This window comes from Balaenoptera borealis (assembly GCF_965194805.1).
Source record: "Balaenoptera borealis genome assembly, chromosome: 3".
In the NCBI taxonomy this organism is placed as follows: domain Eukaryota; kingdom Metazoa; phylum Chordata; class Mammalia; order Artiodactyla; family Balaenopteridae; genus Balaenoptera; species Balaenoptera borealis.
In genome coordinates, this window is record NC_138866.1 from 42101697 (window position 1) to 42124976 (window position 23280).

General features: G+C 40.3%; 1 long non-coding RNA gene across 1 annotated transcript; it reads right to left on the reverse strand.

Annotated features, from left to right (window-relative positions):
- Nucleotides 1–2044: 2044 nt before the first annotated feature.
- LOC309625821 lies at nucleotides 2045–21800 on the reverse strand. Its single transcript, XR_014242770.1, has 3 exons — nucleotides 21126–21800; nucleotides 5252–14914; nucleotides 2045–4913 (listed from the first exon to the last, which is right to left on the reverse strand). It is a non-coding gene; the product is annotated as an uncharacterized lncRNA (long non-coding RNA).
- Between the last annotated feature and the right edge of the window lie 1480 nt (nucleotides 21801–23280).

Below are 23280 nucleotides of genomic sequence, written 5' to 3' on the forward strand. Positions count from 1 at the left end.
TATTTTTGCTGTGTTGGGTCTTCGTTTCTGTGCGAGGGCTTTCTCTAGCTGCGGCGAGCGGGGGCCACTCTTCACCGCGGTGCGCGGGCCTCTCACCGTCGCGGCCTCTCTTGTTGCGGAGCAGAGGCTCCAGACACGCAGGCTCAGTAATTGTGGCGCACGGGCCCAGTTGCTCCGCGGCATGTGGGATCCTCCCAGACCAGGGCTCGAACCCGTGTCCCCTGCATTGGCAGGCAGATTCCCAACCACTGCGCCACCAGGGAAGCCCCCCTTTCTTTTTAAAGCAAGTGCTGGTGCTTCTTCCTCCTCTAATGCCACTTCATCTTCTTTGTAGTATCGCTCAGCTCTCCTTAGTTCTTTTGCTATCCCTGGAGGCCTCTGTCTTCTCAGACAAGCTGCTAATCGACGCTCAGAAAGTGTGACATTAAAGACGGGGTGGATCTGCTGCCCGGAAGATCTGGAGAGTAAGATAAAGTCGCCAGCATGAAAAAGTCTCGACTGAATATATCACAGTCGTGTAGCTTATGCTTAAAGATATTTCCTGGGCAGAGTCAGAAAGGGTCCCTCAGATCACACAGTCTGACGCTTTGCCCTTGGGCAGAACAACTCCCAACAGCACCCTCACAAAGTCCGAGCATCACTGCACAAATTGCCTTATCCAGCAGCGAACATTCTTTTGCAGCCAAGCAAAGTAAGGAGCATCAACTGCATGTTTTGCTATAGAGCAAAGCAACAAAATGATGCCTTGCAGCTTTTATGGCCAAACACAAATGATGTAATTGGGAAAGGCTGTCTCCAAATAGGAGGGAAAAAAATAAAGGGCAATCCTTTGAGTTGGGGTGATGACCACCATTCGAGGGACTGGGATCAAAGCTCCAGCCAGACATCAAAGCCCATCTGAGTCTAATGCCAGAAGAGCCACAGTGAATTAAACTTCATATATAAACTAATTATAGCCTGACCCCACAATCAGGCTTCAGTGAGCACGTAGGGGAAAGAAAGCAGACATTGAAACAAAAGATCAAGAGAAAAGAAGGTTGGTAGCAAAACTGGGCAACATCATGGCCCTGACCACTTTACAAATCTTTTGAGGGCAGAGGGGAATCGGGGAATGGCAGCGGAAACAAACTTTTGACAATGCTGGTCTTGTCTGCAAGGCTATGAAACAGCTTCTTCCACCCTCACTGACTCGTGCACAACCAGAGGCATCCTTATTCCTGGAAGAAAAGGTTATCTTTTAGCTCTTTCTCAGCACTGTGAAAGAAGTTCCCCGGCACCAGATCTCTGTTGAAGGAGCGAGCGCAAGGTGATTCCATGAAGTTCGGGGGTGTATCCCCAGCACATCTGTCTGGCAGTGCCTGGCGCTCCCCACACTCTCAATCACTGATGTCTCCACCAGCTTTTGACTTCAGTCCCTTAGCTCTGCCGTTTCAGCTGGTTATCTTTACAGATGGAAAGCGCAGCATAGCAACCGTGCAAATACCCTAGAACTACCTGCTCCGGTAACAACACCATGAAATAAGACTACTTCATCCCTAGGCAAAATTTAAAAGTGTTTCAATTACAAGTGGCCTCTTTAAACAATTATATTCAGTGGATTTTTGCCCGAACTCTGATTTATTGGGACCAGTCACCAATTATTTGAAAGTTTCAATCCCATGAACTGGCAAACCATTGCACATCTGATTTGACAATCCAAAGAACATTTTCAGTCATATTTTTTTGTAGATAAGTGTTAGTGATTTCTTAAAATCACAAAGTCCAAGTGTATAACCTGAGTCTCTTAATTAAGAGAAAAAAATTTAAAGCAGGCATTTTTATAAGATAAAATCAAATACATACCATCATCATTACATTGCACCTCTTTGAGTGATTATTCATGTATTCAACAGATATTTGAGTACCTAATACATGTCTGGCGCTGGGGACAAAATGGTAAACAAATCAGACATAGTCCCTACCTTCATGGAGCTTAAGGTCTAGGAGGTAAACTGACACTAATTAAGTAATTACACACATCTGTAAGAGATATATATATAGATATATAGAAATATAGATATATTTCCAAATTGTGAAACTACCACAATTTGCAAAATAATATAGTGGGATGTGTAAATAATTTCATATTTTAAGAACAGAGAGAAAGGCATCAATATAAATTATCCTTGGAGGCTAATATTTCTTTTAATCCTGTCTAATTGTGTCATCTTAACAAGTAAATATAATTATTGATATTGTATTAAAAAATGGCACCCACACTTCATTTTTCTTTTTTAAAATAATATTTTCAAAGCAGATATATTCTATGATTCTATCCAAAAAGTAATACTCAAGTGAAACCACACACACCCCTCAAAATTATTGACCTTTATAAAAGTTTTTTTACAGAGAAGGGGATCTTATATTTAACTTTTTATTATCTTTTTAAAAAATATTTACTCTCCTTAGAGCTACATTTGAAATGTCTATAGGGAGATACTTGATCTATAGCAAAATAACAAAATTTTCATCTAAATATCATTCATTAAAAGGTAGTAACTAATATATGTAAGTAAACTTTAAGATAACTAATTTCCTTACAGATCTGTTTATTACCTTTTCCTCAGAATAATCTCAGAAAGGAGAAAGCTTCGCTCCAATGCATGGTACTTTGAGCGATTTCCAGTGTGGTTTCCCGATCATCATTTCTACACCAGCAAAGGGAAATGACCAGGTGATGCTTTGCTGGAGAGCTGTGGTTACTCAGGTGAAAGCAGAGGTTTCTGCTTTAGGATTTAGACAGTAGGTCCAGTTCTTTCATTTCCTTTGCTCCTATGAACCTAGACTCTCTGAGGCCAGGGAGAAACGGAACCAGAACTCATAACGAGCTCCCACCCTGAGTTCTGGGCCGGTGTTTGCCTCCAAGACCCACAAAGCCACTTTAATTAAGATCCCTCGGGGGCCTCAGGACCCCTGTGGAAAAGTCCAGAATGCCATTATCGCCCCGAGAGCGGCTGAAAGCGCCGGCTGCCGCCTGAGGCTTAGGTGGCCTCGCCCCGCAGGGAGCCGCTTCCTCTAATCCCGCTGCACCTCCGCGGCAGCGCCCGCCGTGTGAAGAGTGGCACGTCCACTTCAAACAGAAATCGGGCCTTGGGTCTGTTTGGGCGGAGGGGAAGGCAGGGGGTGGCGAAGCGCCGCAGATTCAAAGACAAGTCAGCTGGGATGAGAGGCAGCGGCTCCAGCCCCGGAGACTGAAGCGGCCGACGGGAGGCCGAGGGGCTCCGCTTCCATCTCCCTCTGCGCCCCGGGGGTCTCTCCCTCCGGGACCGCGACTCTTTGAAGTCAGGGAGGATGCTTTTGACAACAGATGGGACAATTCGCTTCTGTTCAGTTTGGTCCGCGCAGACTAAATCCAAACAGAGTGGGGGGAGTTTTGCCTCGTGATAAAGAAACGCTGCCATTTTGTCACACCCAACTCTTCCCCCTCCCAGGCCCCATGGAGGAATCTGGTTGACCCTCTCTAACCTTTAATACATGCTGTTTCCACGGAAGAAAGAATCCGATTCTAACATAGCACTCACTGTTGTGGTGAGAGGATGTACGCTGAGGGTCAGGCCAGGCTGGATTTGAACGCCAGCTGCGCCCCACTCCATGGCTCGGTAATGCCCACCATACACTGGTGCTGCCAACTTGGACCTCTCTCAGCCTCGTTTTACTCATCTGTGAAATGGGCCTTATACCTAACCTTAAAGAGAGGTTGTGAAATGTCTGGAAATAAATGTTGGTTACCCCAAAGTCCCCAATGTTATACGTGCTTGTGCCCTCCCACACAGAGAATGGACATTTAAGGACGTTCCTCTCAGATACAAATTATCATTAACCATTGCTTTGCCAGTTTTCATATATTGCTTTGAAATTTTTCCTAAAGTATACATGTCATATTGTTTTCAAAACATTTTATCTGGTTTTGAACTGTGATTTCACCCACTGGCACTTGAGGCTGCCAAGATGAAACACAGGGATCCTGCCCTTAGAAACTATATGGACCCGTAGAGCAATATGGTGTATTGGAAACAGCATACATAAGCTTTGGCCAGCGTTCAACTCCTTAAAAAAGTCCTTTAATCTCTCTGAGCCTCAGTTGCCTTATTTGTAAAATGGGATCACAGTTAAGTCAAAGACAGTATATGAAGGATCTGGCACATTATAAATGCTGAAGAACGGTTGACTTCCTTCTTTCTTCGCCTTCATCATTTATCTGAGGTATTATTTAGGTTAATGAAGTTTATTTGGCCCCTTCCTTTTTTTTGCATGGCCTCTGATTATGGAAAATTTCAAAACACAAAAGTAGAGAGAATGGTATGATGAATTCCCATGAAACCATCACCCAGGTTAACAATTAAAAACAGATTATGAACAGGGCACATTTAGAAATAAATATTTTGATAATTTGGGGCTCAACGGATATAAAATAGAGTTACAGATTAAAGCCGTATTCCCATCTTTAGTTTAATGCCAGGCGTATAATAAGCATTCAATAAATGCTAGATATTATTATCATTGTTATCACTTATTTTTTTCTAAACGTATCCAAAAACCTTTTACAGACCTTATATAATACACCTTTCATCCAAAGGGAGCAAAGCATTTCCCACAATCCTTAGAGTACATCATGATGTGGGGAGATGAAGTTACCCTGAAGAAAAAGCAGTGGAGTGATTCTCACAGCCTCTCAGGACAAGACCCCAGTTACTGGTCCCGTGGTTCTTGTTCTTGTGCACCAATGACTATTTCCCTCGTGCTCTGTCTCACCTGCTGAGCTTGGCAGTGAGCTCCTTGAGAACTGGATTCATGCCTGATGCAGCTTTACCTCTCCAGGGAAAGTGGCTGGGTGAGTGCTTAATGTTCAAAGTCATAGAGTCTGGAACAAAGTACTATTAGGAAAAGAACTAATTAAGCCAAATTAGCTTGAAAATTAGTTAAAGCATCCCCAATGTCTAGATTGAGTTTCCTTCATTTGGGTTAGAGAGGCCTTTTTCATGAACAACTAAACCTACTATGATACATAGATTAAAACTACTGGACCCTTTTGGCCATTATACATAGAAACACTGAAGCCAAGAATGCGAATTCAAAAACTCATAAGTAAATTCTTGGCTTAATTAGTGTTGCCTCTTATTCAATTTGACTTTAAACTCCTCAAGGGCAGGGACAAATCCTACTTCCTCTCTAACTCCCTCAGAACAAAGCCAGATACAAAGCAGATACTCACCAAATGCTTGTTTAATTCAATCGCCTTTCAAGGTAGATTGAGATGGAATCCCCTGTCTCTGACGGACTGGCTTTGGAAAATTCTACAAATAGATATTTAGAAACAAAATTGGGTACTTTTCCAGTCAGCTCCACTTTCAGAAACAACTTTTGTAAGTTTGTGTCTTTTAGGAAAATATTGAGGAAACAGGAAAAAGAGGAACCATTCCATTTCTGAAAAGATAAGAAAGTCTGATAAAGACAAAAGGCATTTGGGGTCAGTAGAGTTAAAACAAACTCAGACTGCCCAGCCTGTTTGAAGTTGACAAGAAACAGAGAATGACCCACTGGTCCATTATGGAGCCCAAAGCAACTTCATCAGCATTTCATCAATGAGAGGACACCATGGGGTAGCCCAGCCAGGCCAACTGGCACTGCGTAAAAAGCTGTGGGTATTTTTACCCAAAGAGCATTTCTACCTGAGCACATCTGTGTGTGTTTGTGTGTGTGCTGCGTATAAGGATGAGGAATGGCAGGGGGTATCACTGATGTGGGATCCATGCTTTCTCATTGCTTCCCATAATGGAATTCCTATGAAGATTCTTTAAAAATGGTTTCATTTTCTTTTGTCATTAATTCAAGTTTACTCCTTCCTGATAGTTTGTAGCACCTCACAGAGTCCTAAGCACCTACTAGGAGTTTAATAAAATGCTTGTTGAATTGGGTAGGTACAAGGGGTAGAAATCACTAATGTAAGATTAAACAAATGCATTTCCACTGAAGACATACTTTGGTGAGGGCTCTTCTAACTGAAAATGTTTCCTTTCCTATGCTATCGCTTATATGTGGAATCTAAAAAAATGATACAAATGAACTTACTTACAAAACAGAAATAGACTCCCAGACAAAGAAAACAAACTTATGGTTACCAAAGTGGGGGGGGGGGGCTGGATAAATTAGGAGTTTGGGATTAAAATATACACACTACTATATATAAAATAGATAACCACAAGGACCTACTATAGAGAACAGGGAACTACACTCAACATCTTGTAATAACCGTTAATGTAAGAGAATGTAAAAAAAGAATATATATATATGTAACTGAATCACTTTGACGTACACCTGAAACTAACACGACATTGTAAATCAAATATATTTCAATAAAATTTTTTTAAAAAAATGGTTCATTTCCAAAGATGGATGCATGTGAGCCCACTTCTCTGAGCGCAAAAAGTTTTACGTTAAAAACTGTTCCATCCTCAAGCCCCTCTTCCTAGTCAACCTGCACCTGGAAAAGACCCAAATAAACTCTGACTGATGTTGGGTTCTTCTCAGGATTTTTCCAGGAAGCCAGGATCTTACCTTGCCAACTGCTGTGGCTGCAGCTGCTTCAGTCAGCTACAAAGGTAGGGAAATCTGGGGCTGTGGCATGACCGGTGTCCCTTCAAGCATCAGGCTGCCCTTTGCACCTGGGGGATTTCACTGGCTTAGGAAAAGCAGCACAGAAAAAAAAGCCCAGAGCTTACAAGTATACCTTTTCCTTCCCCTTTTAGCTCATTTCCACATCAAAGAATTAAGCTTCTCTATTTTCAATAGAGCTGAGGCCATTTTAGAATTCCAACGCATATACCACTCTCTTAATCTGGACCAACTGTGTCTCCTGACACTGTCCAAACCACGTCACCCTCTCTTTCCTCCCTCCTTCCTTTTTAAATATCCCCTCTCCTCTGAGGACCCTAAATAAGCATCTTGGCAATGGAAGGCAGTAGAAATTAAAGTGGATCTTTGGCATATCATATCCTGTTGAAGAAACAGAAAACTGAGAGCTGTTTAGCGTGTGACCCAAGCGGGGACTTTGACCCTTAATAATCCAGGAAGGGAAGCATGCAGATATGTTGCTATGCATCACTAGGTAATTGCTTGAATTCTTGGTCTTTACAAAAAGTTTGTCATCCCGTCCAACTTGTCTTCTAAGAAAGAATGAAATTAGCTCTTTACCTTTCCCCCATCATCACAAAGAACAAAACCCCAAAGCTAGGTGATTATGCTTCAGGCCCCTGTATATCCCTTCTGTCCCATATGTTCTGACTGGGAGCCTATCAGAAGAATGTGAATAATGAGGCTACGTTTTCTTTTGACCCAGCTGTTTACAAACAAAGCTCTTCCTTCTAGGAAAGGCAACCACATTTAAATTGCTGAAAATTATCAACCTCAACTCATCGAAATTTCATTGCAGTGCTACTCATTCAGGAAATGGGAACCATGAGAAGTTTCCCTTTTTTTAATTGCCACCAGATGTGGCATACAAAGAATCTTTATTAAAATATCACACAGTAGCCAATGCCCTACAATTTTTTCTTCTGACACTTTGGTCAGAAAATGAATAACAAACCACTGTACAGAGAAAAAGAGCTCTAGATGTTATCTGGGAAATTGCAAAGGCCTTCACCTGCCCCCAGAGCCTCCAGCCAACTTGCCCTGCCTTACCTTGTCTTTTTTCCATAGCACTTAACACATTATTACACTATATACTTATTTATTATGTTCATTATTTATTGCCTGTCTCTCTTGCTAGAATGCATGTTCCATAAAAGCAGGGATCTTTGTTTTGCTCACTGATATATCCCAAGGGTCTAGAACTGTGCCTGGCACACTATGCCTGCTCAAATATTTGTTGAGTGAATGAATCAATGAGTCAGTTTGTCCATTCTTTTTTTTTTTTATTTTTGAAGTTTTTATTGGAGTATAGTTGATTTACAATGTTGTGTTTGTCAATTCTTATTGGGTCAAAATCTCTAGGCCTCACCTCGAAAGTGGCACTAATGCCACATATCCTATTCCACACAGGTATTTTCAGAAGGATAATCCCAATCTTAATTCCAGATAAACTTTGTCTCACTCCCTTTACCCTGCTTCTCTTCCGAGAGTATCTATTTTTGTCAATGACAACACCATCTACTAGTCCTAACACTAAAATTCTTATTCTGTTACACTTCCCTCTTCCTCATCCCTCAGATCACTAAGTCATCAAATTCCTGAAGATGCTTCCTTTCAAATGTCTCTCCGATTTGTCCCTTCCTCTCTATTCTCATTGCCCTTGTCTACACAATTATCACCTCAAATAGATTCCTAATTGATCCCTTAGCCTCTAGTCTCTCCCCCCTACAGGTTCTTTTGCATATCATAAGCATCGTTTTGAACACATCGGTCCTCTTCCAAAGCCAGCTGTGATCTGGCCCACCTAGCAAACCTGACCTTCCTGAGTGGTCAAATGGTCAGGAGTTAAGTCTTGAAAAAATAGAAAGTGTTGCATAGGCAAATGAGTTATGATACGTAGGGGGAGGGGACAGGATCGCAACTCTCAGGCTAAGGAGCTTGAACTCCATCCTGGAGACTGACTGGAGACAGAATTCATGTTCTATTCCAAGATATTTCTGACTATTAATTCAACAGTTATCTACTGTGTACCCACTATATCTCTGGCAGTGTTGAAGGTGCTGGGGATACAGGAGGGAATAGTTTTTCTTGGGATTCTGGGACAGGTAGAGAGAAAACAGCAAAGACCAATAACAAGCCACCCACAGCCTCTGTCCTTGTGCTCACATGTCCCCTTCTACTGGCCCCAGACACTCTCAGACTTAAAATAAGCCCAGTTAGCCAGGCTAGTCATCACTTCATCTATTCTCTTGCTCAAAGCTGCTGCTGCTGAAGACTTGGGCCACAGGTTAGTTAGGAAAAAGAAAAGAAATGTTTCGTATAAGTCATGAGTCCACAAACTTTTTCTGTGAACAGCCAGACAGGAAATATTTTAGGCTGTGGACCTTACACTGACTATCACAATGACTCAACTGTAACACAAAAGCAGCCACAGATAACCCTTAGATAAGTGGGCATGGCTGTGTTCCAATAAAACTTTATTTACAAAATCAGGTAGTGGGCAGATTTGGTCAGTTAGTTCACTGACCTCTGCTCTAATATATGAGGATATTTCAAATCTAATGCTTTGTTTTGATTAGGGAAGGTAGCATGGAGGAATGTAAAGATAATGAGTTTTGGAGCTCAGAAAACTGGAATAGAATTCCAACTTTACAACAAAACCTGGGGCATTAGGAAAATAAACTACAGCTTCCTCACATATAAAATGAGAAGCAGCATAGCATGGTGGCCTGTAGAGTCAGTCTGCCTGGGTTCAAATCCCAGCTCTTCCACTTTCTGCTTTTTTGATTTGGGGCAAGTTTCTTAATCACTCTGAGCTTCAGTCTCTTCAGCTGTTTTCAGGGGGATGAAAAATTAAACCCTCTTCATTTTGAGGATTAAGTGAGATCATGCATATTAAGTGCCTGGAACAGAGTAAGCACTTGATAGCTGTTAGCTATTATTATTGTTATTATTACTGTAATATTACTGTGACTTTCCTAAGGAATGGCTATTGAGCCATTACCAATACAAGTAGTTGTTTTCTTCTTTCAGAGACTAAAAACAGACAGGAGTTGTCCTGTTCTTACACTTTGAACATTTTTCACATAACTACAGGAAGCTGAAGTCACCTTGTAAAGCCCCTGCTTTTTCAAATGTTTGCCTATAAGTGGATTTCAAAGTCTGAAGATTATCATGCATAATATATTATGCTTATGTCAGCATTAAAATTTTTTCCATTGATTTTTCTCTTGCCTCCATCAAGGGTTTTGTTGGACAGGACTTTGTCTCCAGGGGAGGCTGCTTTTGCTTATTCCGAATTGTGAGCACAAAGAATTTCTTTCAGGCTTAGTGTCTTTCAATCAACTTATGTGGTTTTTGTCTCCAATTACAACCAAGTTAAAATTCTCCAATACACACTAAAAGTCCCTTCCCAGGTTAGACAGACGTAAGGCTGTCCCAATCCATTCGACACCATCAGGAGAAAACAGGACTGGATTTTGGGTGTCTCTACCCAGAGCACCCTGTCCTCCTGGCAACTGGTGCCAAAACTGAGGAAAGAAAGTAGATTCATGACTCTAAGGAAATCTTTTACTCCAGGGTGCTGTAGCCAGAGTTTAATCATAATGGACGAGTAACCTTTCAAAGCACACACAGAAAAATAGGTATTATCTTCACACTGTATAGCACACGTCAAGAATAATACTGCTCCAAAGTACATTAAAGCAAAGATGGTCTTATTTGAGTGAGAATCTGTAGGATCACTTTTGTTGTCTGTTGTGCTTTATAAAATGCATCTCAGAAATCTTAATGGTTCTTCACATAAAGATCCCTTGAGCCAGGAGTGTGGACTGTTCCCTTCTGGTCATGTCACCACTAGTAAGCACAGCCTTCTCCTAGCCTGCTCAGAGAGTGGCGGGCTGCATTTCAGGTTGTCTCAGACAATCCAAGCCGCTGTATACGTCTGCTCTTTGTTAGAAGTAATCAGCCACAGGAGCAGAGGTGGTAAACAGTAATTAATATGCAAATTTGCAAGTAACTTGCCTCATGGTGCTGAGCCTTCTTTGTTTGTTTGCACAGTCGTGGACAAACTGGGATTTGTCTTTGCCGTAATTAGCAGGATAAATATAAAATTATGACATTAATTGTTAGCTGGCTTTTTAAAAATGGTGGTATACCCCTGCTGTGCCTGAGATGCTGCAGCTCGGTAGGGGGTTCCTTCAAAAATGAATTTTAAAATGCCGAAGTACCCATTTTAATTAAAAGGCAAACACTGAAATGAGTTTGTCACTTCAAAAATCATAGTTACTGGGCAACAAATCATCAATGCATATATTAACAATTGGTATTTGTACATCAGTTGACCTTATCTCAATGCAAAAAAAAAAAATCACTCTTTTATAATAATAATGAAGAGTAATATTTATTGAGTGCTCTGCACCAGGCACTGTGTTACGCACTTTTCTTGCATTATTTCAATGACTCCTAGTAGCAGACAGACTGGGTGGTGCTAGTAATATCCGCATATGTGGAAGCCAATGCTTTAAGATAGGTTTTTCTGGGTCTGCTCTCTAACTGTTGTGTCTTCAAGATTATATGTGCAGCTCTCGTTTCTTTTCTTTTCGGGTTCTCTCTTCTCTGAGAAGTTTTCACCATCTGGCTGCTTTCAGCTAATGTTTCTCAGCATACTGATGACGGCCTAAACCTTATCTCTAGCTCCAACTTGTCTCCACTACATTTTAGTCCTCATCAGATTCTTGCATCTGCTACCAAGTAAAGCCCACATTCCTTAGCCTGATATTGAAGGCTCTCCCCAATCTGGCTGGCTAATTTCCATCTATCATTTCCCATTTTATTCTTTCATTGTTCAACTCAGCTCCCATTATTTAGTGCTAATTGGCAAAGTCATTATATTTGTTCCTGGGGGTGAGATGGGATGGGAAAGAGGGGAAAGTGAAATTTTAAAAAGCACCGGTTCTCAAGGAGGTTCTGGCGAGAATTCAAAGGAAGCAATGATCAACTTCTAAACTAAGACTTTTGATTGCCCTGATTATAGAGAAGTAGGAATAGGAACCCAGTGCCTCTCTCTTTTGGTAACACAGCCCAGTGCCTTAGATATGGCATGTGGCGTGATGCCACAAAGCCCTTGGCGGTGGTTTTCTTCCAACTTGATGTACATGTCCCTGAAGTTCTTCCTTTCCTTCCAAGTCTCAGCTCTAGGTTGCCTCGCTCGGAAAGCCTTCCCTGCTGCTTCTCCAAAGCACATGAGGCATCCTTCTGTCCCATTCCCACTACAGCCTTCCTTTGACAATTACAATACGATATCACACCACGGTGTAATTTCGTGTTTACCTGGCTGTCTCCCCACTGAACTGTGAGCACCTTGAGGTTAGAAAAAGGATTTTTTCCCCTTTATGTCTCCCATGCCTAGAAGAGTGCTGGCACCTTAGTGGCACTAGTTGCTCTTTGCAAGCAGCCAGACAGTGTCAGACCTGCTAACAAAGTCAGACAGGGCCTTCAGACAGGAAATTAACAATTCAAAGCAGAGGCCAGTGAAAAGGAACCTGGAGGAGTAGCTGGGGAAAAGCTACCTCCAGGCTGGCCAGGTCAAGTGATCTCCAAACCTCCAGCTGATTACTGAGGGCTGGGAATGGGAGTGGCTGCAAAAGAAAGGCTTAGCAAAATGACTTTATAAACTGCTCCATTCCAGGACTTTCTGAAACAAAATACCCCAGGAACTGCCCTTTGAATCTTTGAATCTGGCAACTTTGGGCAGGTTCCTTGGGAAGAGTAGGGGTAATGTTTATTCTACTCTTTCAAGAGATGGTGAAATAATGGTGCCACTAGAAGGCAATTGCCTCGATACTGCCACAGTAGCCATTAGAAGTCTGTAAAACTTGACCTCAGTGGATGTTCAAAGGGATACACACCATCAGCCCGAGAGCTGTGAGGCCTCTTTCTGGCACTGTCTGTGGTTCCATCATGCAGGGCCAGAGATAGTCAAGGCAGGAGGCAAAAGAAGGAATGATGAGAAGAAGAAAAGCATCCCCGGGTTTTCAATGTACCTTCAACCTCCCACTCTTCCCCTTATAAGACCCTCTGCCATCAGTCACAGAAAAGCACCACAGCATCAGTTATTCTCAAAGGATGGGAGAGAGCCCCCCAAACACACACTGTCGGGGTACAGACTGAAAATTCCTGAGTTATTCTGCTGGCACTAATACTACAACGCCTCCAACCTCCCAGGGCTGACCCAGACATGTCTGTCGTCCCATTTTCTGTACATCCACTCCAGCCCTTTCTAAAGCCTTGGTGCAGGGGGCCAGGTCTAACAGGGTGGGAACCGAGGAGGGGCAGAGGCTCTCTGGAAGCAGGCATCTATTGATCAGCTCCTGCCATCCAGCGAGAACAATCTGAATTCCCCACCCTCTCCACTCTCTTCATCTAGAACAGGGCCACTTTTACTATTTTATTTTTTGGTACTCCACATGGAAGTTCATTTCCAAAAAGAGGGAGGCTTCCACTGCTTACAGGAAAAAAAAGAAAGAAAGAAAACCACGGCTCTAACCTCACTCATGAATCAGGCAGTCAAGTGTAGTGGTTCAGAGCAGGAATTCAGAGCCAAGTAGCTAGGGCTGGATCCTAGGCTGGTTATTTACTTGCTGCATGACCTTGAGCAAGTTTCTTAATTTTTATTCCCTGTTCCTTAGTTTCTTTACCTGCAACATGTGATTAACAATCGTACCGACCTCAAAGGGTCATTGTGAGGATTCAATGAGTTAATATATGTACAGCGTTGAGGACAGGACTGGGACACAGGACTGTGCGTTTCATTTTACTTCTGCTACAGTGTGGCCTCCACGAGGATGAGGAATTTTGCAATTTTGTTCATTTCTGTTTCCCAAGTGCCTAAACCAGTCCCCGGCACATAGAAAGTACTCGATGAATAATCACTGAATGGATCGAATGAATACATCTGGCTGCCATCACTCCTCGCAGCTTTGAATGCCACAAAGTAATATCACTTTTAACTGTCCCCTGGCCTCTCTCCTAACAAGTGGTCCCTGGTCCTCTGGTGTCCTGCAGCCTGTAAAGGTGGTGCACGGCCTGGGAGAAGTGGCACTGCAATGAGAAGGATGAGACACGTTCTGGGACCAGCTCTGTCCCTCCTATACCTGTGGCCTCCGCTTCTCTGAACTCTAAAATGCGAGGGTTGGAACCAGAAGATCTGCGTGTATGTCTCAGCCAGGAGACTGACCTTGAAGACAACTGACCACAGACTACAAGTGAAACTGGGTGGCTTAGTTGGTAGAAGTAGGTAGGCTCACAGAGCCCTGCTCCCAGGACATAAGCATTCAACCATAAAAATGTTCCAGGGCTTCCCTGGTGGCGCAGTGGTTAAGAATCTGCCCGCCAATGCAGAGGACACGGGTTCGAGCCCTGGTCTGGGAAGATCCCACATGCCGCAGAGCAACTAAGCCTGTGCGCCACGACTACTGAGCCTGCGCGTGTAGAGCCTGTGCTCCGCAACAAGAGAAGCCACGACAATGAGAAGCCCACACACCGCGATGAAGAGTAGCCCCCGCTCGCCGCAACTAGAGAAAGCCTGCGCACAGAAACGAAGACCCAAACACAGCCAAAAATAAATTAAAAAAAAAAAAATGTTCCAAAGCACCATCAAATATTATTCTAAAAATCTGTAATTCTTCTCTCAAACTACAGTATGCTGCTTCTCCATTACAACCCGTTGTATGCTTTATTACGATTTTCACTCCAAGTTGTTGAAGAAAAGGGGTGCTGACCTGAAAACTGAAGTGCTCCTCTGAAGACTTTGAAAACCCGTGGACGCTGTGTGGCCACAGAAGGGATGCTCATCGCTGCCGCCCCTCACCTGGGAAAGAAGCGAGTCTGTGGAACAGCACACTCAAGACTCATTACTGTCAGTTCAGTGAAATTACACGTATTAGCACTCAGATTGATTGTTTACATAATGACAATTACTACAAGAGGGAAGGCAGCACTGAAATGTGCCTGTGTGGTTGACACACGTGACTGATGAAGAGCCCACACCACACACGGGGCACAGGCTGAGCCTCTCACCTGGCATCCACGAAGACGCTGAGGCAAGGTGCAAACCATCGCTGGTGGTGTGGCAAGCTTTAGTGAACACGGGGCTGACGGAAGTCCCCGTCAGATGATCTCAGGTTATTTAGGCCCAGCAAAGAATCCAATCTCCATTCTTCTCTTGGCACGAGCTAAACTTGACCTGTGGGATTAAGGTAATGACTTACTCCAAGAAACCCTCAGATCATTTTTGGAACTCACACAGTTCTGCTCTGAGAGACATGGGATGTTGGTCTTTCCTCTAAGGTACGGAACCTATGCCTAGCAGGACTTCAGCATATCGTAGACCCACTTAGCTCTTTAGAACAAAAAGCTGCCTTCCTACCTGACACAATGTTGGCTTACCAGCTCCAAGGAAGTATTAGTGGTCCAAGTGGTTTATTCCCTGAACTCAGCGAGACTTTGTTTAGCATTTAAGCCTGGTCTAAACAGTTCTGACCTAGATTTCTTCCACATTTGGAGATTATCAGTCCTTTTTTTTTTAAACAGATTCCAGTTATGTGCCCTGGAAGCCATTCTATTTGCTACTTGATGGCTTTCCAGCCTCTCTCTGAACCTCTTTCCATCTGCTCTGACTTGTGTCTAACACCTTTTGAACATTCATTCTTCCATTCAGTAAACTATCATCGCGCACCTATTGGGGGGGCGTCCATTATGCATGCATTATGCCCCGCGTTGAAAAATACAGCCCCTGATGTCTCTCTGGTGGCCACTATCTCTGCTGCTGCTTCTTCCCTCACCTCAATCCACCTTGACATTAGTAGTCCAACCTTTACTTTATCTCCTCATTATTTTTATTATGTTAATAATATGTATTCACCACAAAACAAATAAGAAATACAGGTAAGAAGAAAGAAAAAAAGATAATTGAAACTTGAAATCATTTGATCATTACTTTTCCTTTCCAGGTAAGCAGATATCATAATACCAGATACAACATAAAAGGGGCAAATGTATCTTTGTTTCTTCATTTAACTTTTTGTTTGAAAATAATTATAAACTCACAGAAAGGTGCAAAAATAGTACCCTTCACCCGGTTTCCCCCAGTCATCATCTCACATAGCTATAGTGTAATGAAACAGACATAAACAATTTACCAGACAAAGAGTTCAGAACACTGGTAACTACAGTGTGATATCAAAACCAGGAAGTTGCACTCATGTGTGTGTGTCTGTGTGTGTGTATAGTTCTATGAAATTTTATCACCTGTGTAGATTCATATAATCACTACCACAATACACAAGATACAAAACTGTTTCATCACTATCAAGGAACTCCCTCATGCTACTTCTTTTTAGTTGCACTCACCCCTGTCTCTAACCCTTGGATACCGTCAATATGTTCTACATATCTATAATTTTGTCCTTTTGAGAATAGTATGGAAATAGAATCATGCTGTATGTGACCTATTGAGATTAGCTTTTTAAACTCAACATAATGCTCTTGAGATCCATCCAAGTTGTTGCATAGATCAATATTTCATTCCTTTCTCTTGTGAGTACTATTCCATGGTAAGGACGTACCACAGCTTGTTTAACAATTGAAGGACGTTGGGGTTGTTTCTGATTTTTATCTTTTACAAATAAAGCTTCTATAAACATCCATGCACATGTCTTTGTTTGACCATAAGTTTTTATTTCTCTGGGATAAATGCCCAAGTACAATTGCTTTTATGGTAAATGCATTTTTAGTTTGATAAGAAACTGCTAAACTATTTTCCAGAATGGCTGTATCAGAAATCTAATTTCTCCTCATCCTCACCAGCACTTGGTATTGTCACTATTTTTATTTTAGCAGTTCTAAGTACAAGGCATTTTTAATAGCAACAGTATCTCAGAAAGCATGGAGATAAACACAATGAAAATTAACTTCCTAACTACTTTATAAAAAAAAAAACTAATAATTTTCACTTCTAATATGCAAGTTTTACTTGATGATGTTTATAACAGATTCTTCCTCATTAAATATTACTTTAGCCTTTTTTAACCTAAAAAAATAATAAAAAAGGTCAGCCTGGCATGGAAAATTAATTCATAAGGTCTCACATTATAATAACACTAAGTGAGGATATTTTGACAAGTGTGCAGGGTTTATGGGTAAATCCTAGAATATTGGAGAGCAGAGCTTACATTCTTCATCAGCAGGATGTCTCTATGTCTCATTTTGTTTGGGACTTTCCTGGTTTATGCCTGTTGTCCAGTATCTCATGTGGTTTAGAATTTGTTCGCAATTTTTCATTTTTAAACAAAGTATAATTAGCAATTGTTGCATTAAGATAAGCTGGAGTAGATTTAAGAGAACTCCATCAGAGCCAGAGAGATGCTGGGATCAATGAGAAACATGAGACATAGAGACACGCTACTGTAACAAATGTGAGAGAGTCTAGATAATAAGTTCTTACATGGTAGTTTAGCCATATATTATAAATCTACAACTGTTTATTTTGTTGATAACATGTTTATACTGCAATAAATCCTTTTGACCACAATGAATTCAATAAAAATGAAGGAGCATATTTAGTGGAAAATTAAGTACTAAACATCCAAGAAAGTTGATGATGAACATGTTTCTTGGACAAAACGTTTGTTGACGTCTATCATTCTCTATATGGGGGTCACAGTGATATCACTGACCACATGAGAGCCAGAAGACTAAATCTACTAAGGAAGCATCAATATCGATGCTTAATAGTTATTTTAAGAAGAATGTGCTGGGAAAAATGTTAACCACTAAAGCTTCAGAAGGTGCATTTATACTCACTGTGTGAAGCATGTGTTTAGATCACGTTTAAATCAAATGACTGTTCTCCTAAACACATTCCAATATGTTTTCAATTCCAAGTTTTCTTGTGTACACAGAAAAAGTAAAACAAGAGATGTTATGTGTTATCTCCACTAATATTAGAATCACAATTAAATGCCACCAGTTTTATGTTAGTGTCATCATTTACTTCAAATAGAAAAATCTTTTAATTGAAATATTGGTTCATTGTTTTTCATCCAATTCATGGAATCAAAGTAGAGGTTTTAGACGTTGATTCCTCCACATCTGATATTATTGTGAATGCTACTGAAAATTCCATTTAAAAGTTTGACACTTAAAATAAAAATTTTTTGTGATAATAATTCAACTTTTGGTAGAGCAGACCGTCATGGTAAAGACAGTGTTCTCCAGTTATGGAACAGAAATGTATAACAATTAGTGTAGTGCATATAATTTATACAGTAGTTATATCCACAGAAGATTCAATTAGGAAAATGGATAAATATAATTACCTACACATAGCATTATTGAATTACAAACCTGATATTAAAGACTCTAAATTATACCAGCATGGCACTACATGCTTTCTCTCCTTCCTGTCTGATATAAGATTTTAGAAATGCTTGAGTCTTGAAGAACTATTTTCTATATCAACTTAAGTGCCCATCAATGTCATTGAACATTTTTATAAACAAGTTTTCTAAATTTGGCTCCATTTCATTCAAAATTAGCTGGAAATACTTAAAGTATTTATTGAATGGAATGCCAAACAGTTCAGCTTCTGAAGTTTAATGAAATCACAATTACTAAAAACAAAGCTTACAAATAAAAAGGTATTGAAATGTATCCCTATACAAGCAAGAGAGAAAGTGAACAACCCAGAAAGGAGAGTTTGAATAATCCCCAAGTATGATTTGAAATTCTGTGATTGTACCTGGGAATATCTCATCTTGTAGGAAGTATCTTTTGATAAAATTCCTGTTTTTAACTGGATAAATTTATATTTTGTTTCAGAAAGAAATTTGAGAAGGTCTACAGTTTGGGGGCATTTAAATTTGGCAAAACAGTCAAAAGATTCATAAATGGTGAAAACTTTATTTAATGAGCTTTTGCTTATAAAATTATTTGTTGAAATAGTTATCATAAATAGAGACAAAAAGACAGTCTTTGTGAAAATATTTGGCTGAAATACTCAATTTGAAAATTCAAATTAAAAATTTAAATTGAAAATATATTTTACTTAGCAGAATTTGCTTGCTCTGAGCTTAACAAGTATCTCAGCATCTATAGAGAGTATTTTCTCAGACAAGAGCCAACTTAAGGTGTTAACAATTTTAAAATTTATAAACCTTAAAATGTAATCTTTAAGATGATTGGGAGCATTTATATGTGAACATTTAACTTAATAACAACATATTGAAAAAAATATCAGAAAAATACAATCGGCTTGATTATCAGACAGAACACTATGCAACTGATTAAAGCACATTAATATATACCAAGACTAATTATTCAGATGATATCATTTCAAAGTTCAGATAATAGATATAAATAACTTTCAATTTTTTCTTCATGTACACTGTTCTATTATTTTTATTCTTGAAAAATAATTTCTTTTTTGAAAATAGTTTTTGAACAGACTTTATAGGTCCACCATTCTAATAAAACCAATTTGTTGGTTAATAAATGTACATTTTTTAAAACTATATAATTAATTTTTTAGTACCCTTTCATTCTTAAAACTGTCCAGATTTGGATGATGAATTATATAATCACTCTATTCATAAGGAGGCATTTTCATACGGAAATTTGGTCCAAAAAGTGGACTGCAGCACGTTCACATGTACCCAGCTTAAATACATAGATGGTTTGATGGCTCGGGTGGTTTTGAATTAGGTTATCCTAAGACTGAATAATGGACTGACCACAGTACATGGACCACACCAACAATGCACAAAATATCTCTAAGGATGTCTGCCAAGTATTGGAGGATTCTTCCTCCCTTGTGGAGAAAGAGGGAAATTCAGTAACAAGAGTGGCTCTGACAGTCCCAAGAGGATAGCTATGTTTTTCACTGTACATAGAGCATAAAGGTAATAATGATGGTCTCCAATTCCATAAAGAGTTGAAGAAAGGGATCTTAAACAGTCCTTAAATCCCATATTGCCTAGGAAAGGAAGAGGGACATAGTCTAACCTTCCTCCATGACAGCCCTCTGGCTAACCTTGCTCCACATGATAATCCGACACCAATAGTCCAAAGTGTTGGGTTCTAGTGGAACCACTGAAAGATTTATACCAGGCTGCACCTCCATAGAGATAGTCTTGGCACATTCGGGGGCTAATTTGTGATTTCTCAAAAACCTTTCCAGATTTAGAGAGCAGCAAGCATAGTGGAAAGAATATAAATGTTGAAGCTAGATATCATTTCACCAGCTATGTTCTCTTGAGCATCAGAACCCCTTACCTATAAAATGAGAATGATAATAATAATACCTTGCACAAAAGAGAATAATTTGAGCAGTGAGAATAAGAGTAATTTGCTCTTTAAAATACAACTAGTCCTACTTCTGTCCCTAGGGAAGGAGACAGTTTCTCTTAGGAGTAGGTCAAGTTTTTGCCCAGTAGAATGCTTTGATGAGCACCCACACTCAAACCCTGGGCATGGGCCATGGTTTAGAAAGATATTAGGGAAAAAAAGAGGAAGTTATAGATAAACTAAATTTCAGTAGATATGGACAGAAATTTGAGGGAACCATTTAATCTGAAGTTCTCTGCTGTGAGCTACTGTGATCCCTAGACCAGTGCTCTTCTACTATTACCCTAGGCACTTTAATAAATACGTAGTCCATCTGATTGCCTTGTAAGGAGTGGTATTTGGGGAAATTCTAGGACAGGGCTACCTTCATGGGCACGTGACCTGTGCAGTCGCACCCCCAAGCTTAGAAAGGCCACATTCTTGGTTTAATGTTCTCCTGTCACCATCTTGAAATTTTTAATTATTTTTGACAGAGGGTCTCCTTATTTTCCTCTTGCACTGGGCTCTACAAATTATGCAGCCAGTCCTGTTCCAGGAGCACAATCTGTGTTCTTTTATGGGGTCCATGGGTCTGCAGGACAGACAAGGGAAAAGCTCCAAAGGCCAGATATTAATGACAGTGAGAATGCAGTAGGAACATGAAATCAGAGCTAGCAGTGACCACAAGAATCTATCCCAATCTTGGTGAGAAAATTGGATTTCCACAGAAAGTTAGGACATTCGAACCAATTTTATATAAATTGCAAAGGTAGGGCAAGCTCAACATTATCTGTATTACATTAGCAATGATTGATAGATAGATGATAGATACATAGATAGATAAGCAATATTGTATGTAACATGGCTGAAACACGGTTATCCTCAATAAATGATTAGTATTGTTGTTATTTTAGGGTCATACCTGAGTAGCAATGAGAAAGTGTGAGAGGTGTGAATATACATGCATACATGTGCACACAGGTGTTGTGGGTGTTCCTCTAATTCTCTCTTCCAAATAGTACATCTCCAAATGTACAAATTTTGGAATCTTAAATTCTACAAAATCTACTTACACACGTCACTTGTGCTGTGAATGATACTTTTTAGTCTACTTGTAGCTTTACCAGGATTTCCAGGGCCAGACCTACAATGAAAAGAAGGTGTTAATGGGAAAGCAGAAGGGTACAGGTAATGAAAATTATACTACTTTAAAGTGTTTATGGAGAAACATTTTTAACACTAATAGAGCCATGGCCCAACCTTACTATGAATGTCATGACTGGAGCCATTTTCCCTTTGAGGACACTAGGGACCAGGAAGAACTCACTTTATTCCAAACACAGGAGAGGCTGAATACTTTCCTTGGACCTGTGGCCCTTATTGATCTTATCCTGAAACACCTTTGCTTTTCCATTTGAGGTGGAAGAAAATTTCTATAATAGATTCAGCTTTCTTTGTTCCTTGATATCCTCTGGAAAAGAACAATTAAACATCCAAAATGACCACACACACCTTTCACCTCCACTGGATCTATAGTCCTGTTAAGGTCAAAGTTGCCCATTAAAGGAAAACCCTTAAACTCTCGAAACAAGGATCTTTGACTTTGGGATATGATTCAATGATGTAAATAGGTGACATAAGACATTTTCTTGAGCATTAATCTACATTAAAGTGTACTGAATGCATGAGAGAGTGGCTACTGGGTGCTCACTAGCCTCATGTCTGTCCTTATTCAGAAAGAGAATGTGGTAGGAAGAATTTAAGATGACACCCACCCCCCCACCCAGTGACACCCTTGAGTGTCAGTGGGACCTGTAACTTGCTTCTAACCAGTAGAATATGGCAAAGGCAACGGGACATCACTCCCATGATTATTATGTTATATGGCAAAAATGAAGAGATTTTTCAGATGTGATTAAGGTCTATAATCAGTTGACTTCAAATTAAAAGGAAATTATCCTGGGTGGGCCTGACCAAACCAGGTGAGCCCTTTAAAAGAGAGTCTAGAGTTCAGAGAGGCTGGCTTTGAAGAAGCAAGCTGTCATGAATTCTGCAACTGCAAGAAAATGAACTGCCAACAACTATGTGAATTTGGAAGAGGACCCCAAGCCTCAGATGAGACCTTAACCCCAGATGGCACCTTAGTTTCAGCTTTGTGTGACTCTGAGCGGAGAAGCCAGCTAAGCAGTGCCCATGAAATCCTAAATGTATGCTGTTTTAAGGCATTGAGTTTCTGGTAATTTGCTACACAACAATAGAAAACTTAATAGAGAGGGGTAGAAAATTAGGGGTGAGGGCCAAATAGGGAACCCAGCCTACCAAGGAAGTCATGAGCTAGATGATAATTAAAGCTAACTGAAAATGCTCAGCTGCTAAGAGCCCAGCATGGGACTGCCTACTTGACAGGGAAACATAAGTGAGAAAGGCAGTAATAAATTGCTTTTTAGATCTGAAATAAAAGCCACCACTCACTTGATTATCATCTGAAGCACATCCATAATCATAGCTGGTTTAAACAAAACAAAAAAACCCAAAAAACAACAACAACAAAAAACCCAGAAACATACTCTCAAGGTTACTGATTATCCTCCGAAGTGCTTGTGTGAATTAGTCAGCGACTCTGGCTCTTTGCTATATCTTTGAAAGAAAATAGTATTTAGACCCTACTGTGCTCTCATCCAGCTCTCCAATCAGCTAGAAAATCTGAAGATATTTTTTCAAAGGGTAATAAAAGAAAGCAGTGTGTGAGTTCTAGAATCACTTAAAAGTATTATCTGATGACTGATTTTCCATCATTCTGATACTCAATTTAGAAATGGAATGAAAGAGAACGGGAAGAGAATTGGGCTCCACTGATGTGTGAAAGCCTTGAAAAACCTTTAGTCATGTTTAGCACTGGAGCTTCTAGGTTAAAGGAAGCATATGAATATATATGAAAGAATTTACTTAAAGAGTGTTGCTTTCTTTATGCCTTCATTCTTAAATGAATCAATTTTGTCATCAATTGAATCTCACTTTAAATGCTCCAGGGAGCTCAGTATTTGAAGGATTTCTACAGTAAGTCAAAGTAAAGCTTTTAGCGGTGTATATAATTAGGCAACCTAAGACTTCTGTCCTACTGATGCATACTTTTGTATACCAAGACTTTTCATAGTGAAGAACTGATTTTTAAAAACTACATTCAATTAGTTTTCGTGAAGTGCAGTGCCCACTGAAACTGCAAACTAA